The 10,970-nt window shown below is 43.5% G+C and overlaps 1 long non-coding RNA gene across 3 annotated transcripts in view; it reads left to right on the top strand.

Moving 5' to 3' along the window:
• LOC141569975 (uncharacterized) overlaps positions 1 to 7,610 on the top strand; it is a 51,233-nt gene extending 43,623 nt beyond the window's left edge. Inside the window, exons 3-6 of one of the 3 annotated variants that reach the window (XR_012493728.1) lie at positions 2,169 to 2,261; positions 3,139 to 3,236; positions 3,652 to 4,033; positions 4,276 to 7,610. This is a non-coding gene — a long non-coding RNA (uncharacterized LOC141569975). The remainder of the gene's footprint in view (positions 1 to 2,168; positions 2,262 to 3,138; positions 3,237 to 3,651; positions 4,034 to 4,275) is intronic. The other 2 variants (XR_012493729.1, XR_012493730.1) reach the window with 2 other exon arrangements.
• Positions 7,611 to 10,970: the final 3,360 nt, after the last annotated feature.

Consider the following 10,970-nt stretch of genomic DNA (forward strand, 5'->3'; position numbering starts at 1 on the left):
AATGCTGCAATAGAAAGGGGCAGATGGGGGGCATATTGTGCCTACAGGGTAATAATGTTAACAAAATGGATAAGGCAATGATCTGATCTGGTGGAAAAGAGAAGAAAGTCTAATTGTCCCGGGTTCAAGTGCTGATTCTTTAACTAACCAGCTGGGTGTCTGTAATAGATTATCAGATGTGTAGTAAATGTTTGCTACCACTTTTAGAGACACAGTAACAGTTTTGAGCTCTTTATATATATTACCTCATTCAGTCCTTAGAACCACCTCATGGTAGGTCCTTTATTATGCCTTCTTTGTGATGAGGAAACTGAACACACAGAGTTTAAGTGACTTATCCAAGGCCATTCAGCTAAAAAGTGGCAGTTCCAAGAGCTGAGCCCAGACAATCTGGACCTAGAATCCTTTTAGAGGCAAATTAACTAGGGTGCTATGCTGCTATGTAAAAAAGTTAGGAAATATCATTTCTCATGGCATTTGCTTTGTCATCAGAGCATAGGTTTTTATAAAGGGCAGGTGGCATCATTTATATGAAGGCCTAAATTATAGCTGTATATTTTCATCGTGCTCTCCCATGATTGGTCCTTCAAGGAAGCAGTGTTTAAGGATTTATCCCCAATTCTCTTTTCGGGGAAAATACTGGGAGTTTTTGTAATTGTGTGACCTGTGTTTGCAGACTACAGCAGACGACTTGAGCAGCACTGTCATTCAGCATTAGGGAGTCCTGTTTATTGGATTCAGCGTAATAATAATGATCAAGGGCTCATGAGTAAGATAGACCTTGGTTCCATCCCAGCTCTGCTACTTGGCACAGTACTTAAAACTCTCAGGCTCCGTCCTCATCCATACATGCGATAATACGAGTAACTTTGTAGGACTATGAGGGTTACAGCGGTTGGGAGTTCTCAGTTCAGGGTAAGAGAACCACTAAGTGCACTAAGACACACATAGATATGTGAACAGTGGGGCAAGCACTTTCCAGGAAAAAGGACCTGCCGCAGTTTGTCTTTGGTGGGGAACTTTGAGTGTGTGATACACTAAAAGGTCAATGGGATGGTCATTATTTTATTAAGCAATTACCGTTCTTTTAAATATTCAATAGTCAGCGTATCTGTCTTTATACAGTATGTATATAACTAATAAAGCAAAACTTATGCTTTTGAGAAAATAATTTTCTGCAGACATTTAAGCATCGATTGCAAGCCTAAATTAAGTTTTTCTATTCATTTAATTAAAATCACAATATGAGCATATTGGATTTTCTTAAATGCATACATACATCAAACACCTTAAAAAGCTGACAAAACACACATTAATTACCACAATGATTACAGAAATTACTATGAAACACTTATTTTAATATGATCACTACCCTGGATTTAAGGTTGTTTGTTCTTCATCACCATTGTTATCCATATTTTAATTCTTATTTTTATTTTGGAGGTTCCTGGGATTCCTATTTCTACATCAATTCACGGTTGCAATAATCATACAGACCCCCCCCCACACACACACACAATTCATATTAGTGAGAGTTGCAGAGTCTGAGTTATCAAATCATTGATTTTTGGTGGGAATACTGGACCTAGTGATTCAAACCTGTACAGCTATTCTTTAGATTGAGCCCTTTTAAAAACAATCAAGCCTCATTTCTGATGTCACAGGAATTTTATGTCCCTTTTAAGTTCAAATAGATTTTGAGTTTCGAAAATCCGAAGCATGTCTTCTTTAAATTTCTCATAATGGATATTCCCCATTCCACAATTCAGCCATTATTATAATTGATCTTGTCTGTTGGTGTCCCTGGCAACTTAGGTATGCTTTATCAGTACCTCGTTATAATTATAGAATACTCTAGAGCCTTGTTACTCAAAGTGTGGTCCATGAACCAGCAGTATAAGCATCAAGTGGAATAAAGAATCTCAATCTCACTTCAGACAAGTTGACTCAGTGCCTGCATTTTAATATTCTCCCTACTCCCACTCCCACCTTGTGATTTGATTACACTTTAAAGCGGAAACACACTAATGTAAAGAATTCATCTATTATACCTGGAGACAAGGAATCAAACCGTCATTGGCACTTCTCTTCAGGACATGCAATTAATTTATCATCTTGGAACCCATCTTGGAAGCCATTTATCACTATGGCTTCCTCTTTTCTTATAGTTTGAGACTTTATTTTAACGGCTACGATTTTCTGCTACATTGACCAAGAGGAGAGAGCCTGGGACTGAATCTGAGGAAGAATTGCCCAGAAAGGTAAGAGAAAACCAGGTGAGCTTAACAGTCCTGGAAGTGCAGAGCAAAGACCTTTCAAGGACATAGTAATATTTGTCAGTCTCTCTTATCAGACCGACGGAGCACATAGTAAATATTAACCATTGTTCCTGTTGTGATTACTATTAGTAGTAATTTAAACATGGAAACTGGGTGTTGTCTTGGACAACCTGGGGAAACTCAAGAAGCATCATCACAGAGGTTGCCCACAAAAGTCATTTTTGTGGACCCTTGGGGCGGGTACCTATGGTCCTTCTAGGGTGTCCAATGAAAAAGGGCTGACTTGCAGAATGAACTCAGAAAAAAATAAGGTCAAAGGAAATAGTGTGTTCACTGTTCACATTTCTTTCCGAGGGCAGGATGAGATGGTGTGAAGGGAGAGGATGATTACACGCATAAGTAAACTTAAAGAACTGTACACCTTTTCCACCACTTTGTTTTCTGGGTCTTGACCATAGTACTTAACGCATTTATTTTTTTTAACATAAGCAGATGGTTTGAACACTGTTTTCAAAATTTCCTGCCCTAAAGGAGTGAGAGATCTAGTCCTACAAACAAGGTAAAGCGAGTTCCTCCGAAATCCTCCTGGGATATCCTATTTGGGTATTGCAGGGTTGTGTTCTGTTCTCTAATCTGGCTAAGAGATAAAGAAAGAATAACGCAGGAACATTCTAGAAAGTACATTGATTAGGACAAACTGACTCTAATAACCTATTTCATAGCTTAAACCTGTTAACAGAGTTATTATCATAAGCATTTAACTAGTAGCCAGAAATCCTGGATAAATGGATGGGTCTCTGCAGATTTGGTATTTACACCTGTTAACATTTCAAACTGTTTTTTGGTACCATCTCTTTAGTGCTGGTTAAAACCCGCCGATTTCACGTATGACGTTATCCTCAGTAGCCTGTGCAGGGACCTGCAGGGAGTTTACAGAGACACCTTGTGGCTGAAAAGGTGAAGTACCCTGGCTTTGTTAGAAAAGATCTACGTTGTGTCTAAAATTTGGTTTATTTTCATGGTTGAGAATTTCATTCTTTCTTCCAATTCTTTTTGTAGGATTGAAGTAACATATTTTATCAAATAGACTTTGATTCTTTTAGATTATTTTTTTGTAGTCTCCAGCTTTTCTTTCCTAAAGAAACCACCAACCAGGCAAGGAGCGTCATCAGCTGGATTAAATCTAACCAGGGCTAGGACTAGGGCGACACAAGCTCATATTTAAGGAGGTCCCAAAATTCTCAATGAATGTAGATAACATTTTAATGCAGTATTTTAAAAAGTCAAAATTAATGTGAAAAAGGCCTGACAAACAAAAATATCAAAATCATAAATACAGGATCAGCACTACTGATTTTCCTTTTCCTCTTAGACTTCAACGTGGGTCGGAAAAGCACCGATGGCATACTCCTTGACCTGGCTTATTTGTGGCCAGTGACCTTGACATTCTTGTGGCTTTCCTGGTCTCTTCTCATTTAGATCTAGTGTAAAGAGATTAGGTCAGTGGAAATGACAGGTGAGAAGAAATAGAGACTAGAAAATTTAAAAGTGGCTTTCAGAAAAAAAATTGGGAATGAAGTCTTCTGGTTCTCCTGTTTTACTTATCAGGACACTCTTTGTTCTGCCTTTCTCCCAAGCATACTTCTCATTCCCACGGAGCTTCTCTTTGTTAGGTGGGCCTGAGCAGATGAGACTCAAGACGCTCGGACGCTGAGAGCAGGTGGCGATGGGAGATGGACAAGGGCCTTGCTCTGGTGAGAAAGCCCCTTCTCATTTCTTTCCTATCTTAACACACCCCTCTCTGTCCTGCTTACCAGGACCAGGGCAAGGGCGGGAAGGGATAAGTGAGGCTCTGGGGCCAGAGGGACATACCACTTCTCAGGGGGGCACATCCGTGGAGGATGTGGGTAGTTAGTATATCTCATAGTGCCCGTGGCGGCTATGAGTTTGGTGTGCGTGATGTTGTCTCTGCATCTCCCCATTCCTCTTCATGCAGCTCAGCAACCTGGAGGGAGTGTGCACTGTTAAGAGGAGAAGAGAGTCCCCCTCCTGCAGCCTCCCTGAGTCTGCAGGGCTTGTCTTTCACCTAACTATTGCATTGTCATCAGGCAGATGGTGACTACAAATAGCAGGAAAATATTGTGCAATTGTAACCACACAAGCTGCTATGAGAAGAGGAACTAAAAAGCCAGTGGGGTGAGAACATCCTGGAGTGAGAAAGGATCAGAAACTCAAGAACAAAGGAAAATTTCAGAAAAGCTGTAAGAAGCAAGTGGCCTAATAAGGATGCCCCAAGGGTCTCGTAGATGGGGGCTCCTCAGCTCATGATGAAGAAAGAACCCAGAAATAAGAAGAAGCCAGGGGTACTCACCCTACTCAACTGTGTACAATTTTATGGCTTTCAAATATATTCCCTTAGGGGATTTCAGGGAGAATAGCATGCGCCCTCTGACAAAGCACAGATACCAGAGCCTGCCACAGTCCCCGGATCATTCACCTGTAGACATCGGATATCCTGTATCGTGTGTCAGCTGTTCTCCTGACCCAGAAAACTGCATATCCCTTATCACCTGCTTGTGTCTCTTCATGAACTTGGCTCTTCTGCTGGCAACTAGTGGGTCTCTTTTTACCAGTGGAGGTTTTGCGGACTCCGGGATCCTGTGTGGTTCAGCAGGGGAATCATATTAACGTTTATTGAGAGCCTGCTGTATGCCAAGTATGTGCCTGGCACTTTATCTGTTTCTCTTGAATCCTCACAATAGCCTTTTAAGTAAATATTGTAATTATCATTTTTTACAAATGAGAAAATTGAGACTTGAAGAAATTATGTGATTGCTTAAGCTCACGTAACGAGTGAGTGTGGTTCCAGGACTTGAATCTGGGCCGCGGGACTCCTCCTGTGTCTTTATGTTATTTTTGTTGCATTACGTTAGCAGAGACATTGGGGAGACACCTCCACAACCTCCTCCTGCATCCATAGCAGACACTGCTAATTGATTTTGGTGGTCTTTCCTCTTGAGCTAGGACTGTGAATAGGGCACAGGTTACAAATAGAGAAGTAGAAATTATGATCCACGTTCTCAAGGAATTTTCCTTTGACATAGGTTTAAATAGTATAACAGCAGTAGACTAGTAATGTAAGGCTATAAAAAACATCCCACCAATGAGTGCTAACAAGATTCTGGAAAGCTTATGAATCATAGGACATACATTCACCTTCCTTTGTCTGAAAGCTGGACTTTTCCTTACTGTTTAGTTCCTTAGACTTCTTTTTCCCATTCTAGATATCACTCATTTATTCAACCAATAAATATCTTCTCTGTATCTAAGAGTACAGCACAGAAGAAGCCAACTCCCTATTCTCATGGAACTTAATTTCTAGTAGGGAGATTAGACAATAAGTGAACAAGTGCGTCCCCCTACACACACACACACACACACACACACAGACAAACGTCAGCTGACCATAAGTGTGATGAGGAAGCGAAGAAGAGGAGATGGACAGAGTAGGAGGAGTGTTGCTTTAGGTAGGCTGGTCAAGGAAGGGCCTTCTGAAACGGTGACGTTTAAGCTGAACCAAGAAGGAAGGGAGCCGACAGAATATGGCCAGGGACACCCCAAGCAGAGGGCACAGGAAGAGCAAAGGCCCTGGCAAGGAGTGGCGTAGCGTGTTTGTGGAATGGCACAGAGGCCAGTGTGGCTGCAGTGCCGTACACAAGGGGGAGAATCTTAGAGATGGAAAGTACAGGCCTAGTCGTTGCGGGTAAGGATTTGGGCTTTTACTCTGAGCAAAATGAAAATCCACTGGAGAAGGCTGAACAGAGCAGTGACATGGTCAGACTTGTTCTGTAAAATGACCACCTGGCCCCTGTATGAAGAACGGAACGTGGGGCAAAGTTTGCTGTGATGAGGCAAGCCCGGTGGTGCTGATGGGAGTTGGCGGTGGCCTTGAAGCAGGATGACAGTGGTGAAGAGGTTGAGAGGTGGCTGGATTTCAGGTATGTTGTGAAGGTGGAGCTGCCAGGACTTGTTGACAGATTGGATGTGGGTAGTATAAGCTGAATTATGTCCCCCAATATCCAAATGTTGAAGTTGTAACCCCTGATACCTCAGAATGTGATTATATTTGGAGATAGGGTCTTTAACGAGGTAATTAAAGTCCTGCGAGGTCTTTGGGGTGGATCTCAATCCAGTGTGACTGGTGTCCTTATAAGAAGAGGAAATTAGGACACAAACACACACAGACGAAAGGCTGTGTGAAGACACAGGGAGAAGACAGCCATCTACGAGCTAAGGAGAGAGGCCTCAGAAAAAACCAGCCCTGTAGACACTTTGATCTGGAACCTCCAGCCTCCAGAACTGTGAGAAAATGAATTTCTGTTGTTTAGGCCCCCCAGTCTGTGGCATTTTGTTATGGCAGCCCTAGTAAACCAACGCTGAGGTGTATAAGACAGAGAAGAGTCGGAGATGATGCCCGTTTTATGGCATGTTTAGAAAAGTTGGGAGTTGAGCATTTTCTTCACTCTGCTCAGACGCACCAAGAGATTGTCCTGTTGGGTTTTACCATACGGAGTTTTCTTGTCTACTGCACACATTGCCAGAAGAACATGGGGAAAGAATGTGACACAGACATATGCAGTTACAAAACAAGGAATTCGGCCCCACACCAGCATGAACACTTTTTGGTGCCAGTACCACACTGAGACATGTGGCCTACTGTTCCTGTTTTCCAGGAGGTCCTCCTTCCTTCCCTCTGGAATTCCTTTTATTCTGATCTCCCCTGCATTTCCCCACACCAAATGGATTTGGGTACAGTTGAGGAACAGGGGTCACTATCCTAGAAATAAAACAGTGTTCTGTGACTCAGTGAATTTACCAGAGCCCTGTCTCATTCATGGGGACGTGAGGGGGATTCGCATGTCCTACTTCTGGAACATCTCCCTGCTGGTCACTCCTTTCAGCCCCTACCTTGGTGGTAGCCACCCACAGTTGCTTTCATCACCGGGCATGTCACCCATATTCGGGGAGTCTGCTTCCTTGCCCCTGACACTCAAATGGTCACTATGTGGAGGTAGGGAGACCTGCCCAGGCTCCAGACATCAAATGGGGCTGCTGTGTGCTCTCCAGTTGCCATAAGTTTCTGGCTCATCATGGAAAGGCTCCTTCTATGCGTGAGAGCTCCCTTCTGTAGGACTCTGATATGGTGCTGGGACATTGTGGGGACAGAGCCAGGAAAGCAGTTTCCAGGTTCTCAGCCTCACGTGGAAAGGTGCTGGCTTGGGTAGTAGATGGTCATCAGCTGTGACTAGTTGGCCATCAGCTGTAACCAGTTAGCCAATTAGCCACTGATATAACTGCCGTGGCTACACTGGTTGGTTGGTTGGTTGGTTGGTTGGTTGGTTGGTTGGTTGCTTGGTTGGTTGCTTGGTTGGTTGGTTGATTGGCAGGCAGAGAAGTGAACGGCGGATTGCAGATCATGGGGATTACTTCGTGTGTCTTGCCTGGCCGCCAGCGAGACTATAGTGGTATGACTCCCCTATCTATGGCTCCACGAGACCTGAGACCCCGCATGACACCCTGCATGACATACAGTCAGTGTGTCAAGTGCTGTAATGAATAAATACATTTTCAGTGTGCACTGCCTTGTTAAACAACAACTGCATCTAGCCCAAGAGATTGGAAAAATATAATTATGATGACACCGAGGAGAAACGTCTACCTGGGAACCTCTTAGGAATGTGCAGATGCCAGTATTCCCAACAATCCTTCATAGAAGGGCTCTAATTTGTTGGAGAGGTGTTGACAGATGACTTAGTGGAAGGAAACTGTTCAACAAAACAGGAAATTATCATAGAGAGTTAGTTGAGTTTTAGGTTTTGTGGGGACAGAGTCCCAGACAGCAGTTTCCAGGCTCTCGGCCTCGCGTGGAGGAAGGGTGCTGGCTCGGGTAGTAGATGGCCATCAGCTGTGACTAGGTGGCCATCTGCTGTGACTAGTTGGCCATCAGCTGTTACCAGTTAGCCATTAGCCACTGATATAACTACCGTGGCTGCGTTGGTTGGTTAGTTGGTGGGCAGGCAGAGAAGTGAACAGCGGATTACAGATCGTGTGGCTCCTGCTTCCTGTGTCTCCAATTCAGCCGCCAGCGAGAATATAGTGGTATGACTCCCCTATCTATGGCTCCGTGGGTGTTCCTTTTTGGACTCACCATATCCCACGTCCTTGTGTGGGGAGCGGGACCAGAGACCCCGCATGATACTCCACATGACAAACACACAGTTTGAATTTAACCGGCTGAGCTACACTCAGGGTCAGTCCCTTCCTCACTGCACGTCTGCCCACATCAAGCTTGTGATCATGACTCTTTTCCCTTCAGGCTGTGCTCCGTCTTCATTTGGGACACTGGCCCCTACTGCAGTTTTCTTGAGCCTAGTGAAGTGGATTTAAGGATGTGATGACCTATATCAAGGGTCAGCAAACTATGGCTGGCCACCCATTTTTATAAAGAGAGTTTTATTGAACACAGCACACTCACTCACTTACACATTGCCCATGGCTGCTTTCCCAGAACCATGGCACAGAAGAATAGCTGCTGCAGAGACCATATGGCCTGCAAAGCTGAAAATATTTACTATCTGGCCCTTTATAAAATGAGCTTGCCAACCCGTGTGCTAGACTTAGATTGGTTGGCTCTCACAAAGGGGATAAGAGGATTTAAAAACTACTATGAGGGGAGAGGGGCACCGCACTGAGGGGATGGGGCGGGGGCGGGGGCGGGGTGGGTGGATGGTAGTTCTCTGGCTCCCCCTGGGCCATGCACCTCAGTCTGCCCCTCTGGTCGCCATCCCTCTGCTGGAGCCCGGGTGTGAAGGCCCAGGACCAGGTCATTATAACTTGAAAATACTTTCAGCAAGGTCTGTTACTTCTTGTTTCCGGTCCAAAGTACCTTGATTCCTGCCTGCCTGTTTCAAAAACCCGGGGCCCAGGAGCTTGCATAGCTTCACAATTGCCAAAGCAGCCCCGGACCACCGTTCAAATTGGGAGAAAACATAGCCTTTTCTTCAATAACACAATTGGCTTTTAAAATAAAACTGTCTTGGCCTTAAGCTACTTTGAGTTTAAGCAAGTTCTTATGTTTAGAAAACTCTGTTTTGTCTCCTCTTAGGAGGGTTTGAGCACAGAGCCTAATAGATTGTCCAGGGTGAACATCCAGCCTGCTGCTCTGGAATTGTCCCAGCATAATTTCCAGTTCACTCTCAAAAATATCCTGATTTGAACAATAAATTATATGCTCAATCTGAAAAAAAAAAAAAAGAAAAAAAAACTACTACAAAACTAAGTAAATAATTAAATCTACTGTGGATTGACAATAATACTAATATTGCAATTAAAAATGACAACAAGAAAATGTCAGGACTGATATTCTCCCACCCATAGTACAAACTGCGTGTCAGATAAAATGATTATCCTCTAGTCAGGTCTTTCAAGAAGTTGGTGAAAGAGAGAAGGGAGAGGGAGAGAGAGAGATAGAAACAGAGAGAGAATGACAGTGGATGGGGTTGGAAGAGAGAGAAATGGATAGATAGATAGATAGATAGATAGATAGATAGATAGATAGATAGATGGATTTGTGGCTACAGGTTACATGCTCAATTTTTAAAAAAATACTGGGGTGCATTCCCCCCTCTAAATATCAGTTATTTAACACTTCTTTATGGCCAAGTGCTGTTCCTAGAGTTTCACATGTATTAGGTTGGTGCCCAAGTAATAAAAGGTTGAAAATAATTGCAAAGGCCACAGTTACTTTTGCACCAACCTAATATTTACTCATTTGGTTCTCAAAACAACCCTAAGAGGCATGCACTACTATAATTGTCCCCATTTTATAGATGAAGAAACCGAGGCAGAGAGAGGTTAAGTAATCGGCCCAAAGTTACACAGCTGGTAAGTGATAGGTGGTCAGTCTTGAATCCAAGCAGTTCGACTCCAGAATTTATGCTATTAAACTTGGCATTATATTGCTTTTCTTTATTATAAAAATAAAGACAGAAAGAACCCAGAAAATGTTCAGAGAGCTCTGCCTTAGTGGGTAGACTGTTGGGCATGACTTGGCACCCTGGCTACCAGAACTTACCCCAGACTCTGGTGCGTGGTGAAAGAATTGGGAGACTATTCCTTTAAAGGAATTTGAGTTTTTTAACTTCGAGGCACATGCCCAGGATGAACCCAGCAAATTTAGAAAGTAGCAGTAATATAGGTGCTCCCTCAGGCATGGAGGCCCCTGGAGCATCTCCTGAGGTTTCACTGAGTCGGGGAGCAGTGTTTAGCAGGTGTCACAGCTCTGAGCACCCAAGATGGCTCTCCTCTGCCTAGAGCTCATGCTCCTAAGAGAGGCTGCGGGCCTCTGGCTTGGCTCTCAGTGGAGAGTCAGCATCCTTTCCTGTCTACCCCCTCTCTGGGCCTCAGTTTTCCATCTGTAAAATGAGGGAGCTCGGCTAGATGGTCTCTAAGAGCTCTTCGTGGGTTAAAAATATTCTGATTGTAGATTTCATGAAATGGAGAAAATATTCATGCCACATTAATTTGTGGGGAGTAAGACCCTTTTTACGACATTATGTTTGACTTTTGCAATTTTTGTTAAGAAAAATACATGTAGCAGGTATTTGTCCTCTTTACCCCTTTGTCCTCTTC

Source organism: Rhinolophus sinicus, linkage group LG02, assembly GCF_036562045.2.
Source record: "Rhinolophus sinicus isolate RSC01 linkage group LG02, ASM3656204v1, whole genome shotgun sequence".
Lineage (NCBI taxonomy): Eukaryota > Metazoa > Chordata > Mammalia > Chiroptera > Rhinolophidae > Rhinolophus > Rhinolophus sinicus.